We start from the raw sequence: 2,500 nt of genomic DNA on the forward strand, positions 1-2,500 counted from the left end.
CCGTTGCCTTTTACACCCAAAACTGTGGAAGATGATTATGGAGTGCTTAACTACAGACCCAAAACTCCATCTTATGTTCCAGAAAACGACGTTGATCAGTTCTGGCCACAGTCGCCAGGCACCACCAAAGAACTTTCAGACAGTTTAACGCTATCGGCAAACTTGGACGACAATGCACTCTCAGAGGAATTGTTTCGACACAGCAGTACAAAGAGACAAAGAGATCCTTGGCTGAGCCAAGGGCGTGTTAAGAGACAAAAGAATACACTCTTTAAGTACTTTAGCACAAGTCAAAAGTGAGACTTAGCACAATATTTCATGCACTTAGTGCTCTGATAGCGTAAGAGGAAAATAACTTAAGTCTAATGTCAGTGTGAATGCTCTTCAATAAAGTGATGTTGTTGTTGTTTTTGCTGCTATTTCTAGACACAAATTCCCTTTTTTGCTATGGTTTACATTTCCAAATAAATTTCCTAGTTGCGCGATTTAGAGGAGAGTTTGGTTTTTCATCCTTTTTGAAAATGAAAGTCTGGATCTCTAAGAATATCTGTCCAATTTCCGAACCCATGGCGATCTAGTCCCATCTTCAAATATTTATCCTCTTCAGGAGTGAATAGTAGAATTTTCCTTCCTCTCAAAGAATCGGGCGTTTTTGAAGCATTCTGGCTTTTGAACTTAGAGGGCGTAATGAAAATGTTGTGTTCTTCAGGGGTCGAATCATCGTTATTTTCTTGTTTTTCAGGCGAGGATGCAGATTTCTCTGAAAGTCTTGATCAGAGATCCATTTCTAACTCACAGCCCTTCTCGCCATAAAGGGATTCCAAATATTTGTGCGCCTTGGTTGCCACCTCTCGGGATCGTTGCTTTTGATAATGCACTCTTGCCACAATAGAACTATGCTTCTGATCCTCGGAGATTGTGTCCTGCGCCTTACTACTAAGTTTCTTGGAGCAAGCCGTCTCCACTATTTGTCAGTAACGAGCAGGGTGAACTTATTTTCCGATCTCGTCAAACACCAATTTGCTCATCAGCTCGCCAAGTATGTTGTGTTGGCCGCCATTTCTTGTGACTAAGACGTAGTCACAAGTTAGTTTTAGGTTAGGCCGAATATGGTTGATGAAGCCATCTAACACCTGCATGCTTGTGTCAGTAAGGAAAAGAGAGTCGAAGCCATATCTTCCAGCAGTTTTAAGAGCGCCAATCCGGAAATTTCGCCTGGGAGTGTGCAAAATAAAAAAATCGAAAATCCCCAAACTTTGCCAGAATGTAGGTCTGGATGAACTATTTCTAGAAAAAATACTTTGAGCTCCATTAGATTTTTATTTTACGCCAACTGTGGCAAAATAGGTTTCACGAGGCCTAGACAACCCATTATTTGAACGTCGCTTAAAAATAAAGAAAACAGTGAATGTGACCATTGATTATCTCAATGAAAAGAACCCGTATTTACAAATTGTCCGAAATGTTGTTTTTCCGATTCCATTGCAAACTAAATTTTTGGTTTTCTTCAATTTTTCACTCACTTCGGCAGACAAAAAAATGGCAAAATTTAGAGGGTAAAATCGCACCTTGGCACATGGCATGGGGTTACATCAAGTTAATCGAGCGAAAGAACAAGGATTCTTCTTCAAATAACTGCAATAAAATTTTTGGGCTGCTCAAACTACGAAATTTTAGCACGCCAAACAAAAGTGACACAAAGGTCAAAACATGCCATTCCTTGTCACGCATTTGGGGGTGAAAAATCAACAATGCACTCATGGAAAAGACAACAGGCCGTTTTGGGGGCAAAAAATCGTTACTATTCCTAATAAAAAGCTACTTTTGATCAATGTTTGTCTTTTCTACTGCTCAGGTAACCTGAAATTTCAACTTTTAGCGGTTATTTTCAAAACAAAATAAGGTAAAACGCAAAATCGTCTTGTTTTAAACGGCCGAGGACGGATACAATTTTGTACGTGGAAACAAACCGTAAAATCAATATGTTTGCCATATTTATACTTCATTTGAGTATTGTTTGTAAATCTGTACATACCATGTATCAGCGCACAACATGGATCGTGTATTCGCTTCACAAGTTTCCCCTGCAACGAACTGGATGCTGCTTTGTGGAATCAATCAAGGTAACTCGGACACCTCTGACACCACCATGAGATAAAATAGCTCGTTTGAGATCATTCGCAGAGACTACATCATGGCCTTCACTGATGTAGCGAAGAACATGGGCTTTGATGGTTGCTGCTCTTCTGTCGCATGGGCCCTTACCGCCTTGCGGATTGCTGAAGTCCACTCTCTCAACCTTGATACCAGTCGCTTCCTCCATATGTCGGCAAGCAGCTAACATGGTGAAACTGTGGTAACACCCGGCGTTGTCCTGTCGGAGAAAGGCAGTTGTAATCTCCGGATGTTCTTTCTTGAGTTCTTGCAGGGTGTGTTGTATGATGCTGACCACCACGTTGCTGTCTTGACTGCAATTCTCGACTATGTGAACGAACGATTG

The 2,500-nt window shown here is 41.0% G+C and overlaps 1 pseudogene; it reads right to left on the bottom strand.

Annotated features, from left to right (window-relative positions):
* Nucleotides 1–445: 445 nt before the first annotated feature.
* The window catches only part of LOC138031502 (uncharacterized), an 8,474-nt pseudogene continuing 6,419 nt past the window's right edge, over nucleotides 446–2,500 (bottom strand).

The sequence above is a fragment of the Montipora capricornis genome, chromosome 14 (assembly GCF_036669925.1).
Source record: "Montipora capricornis isolate CH-2021 chromosome 14, ASM3666992v2, whole genome shotgun sequence".
Lineage (NCBI taxonomy): Eukaryota > Metazoa > Cnidaria > Anthozoa > Scleractinia > Acroporidae > Montipora > Montipora capricornis.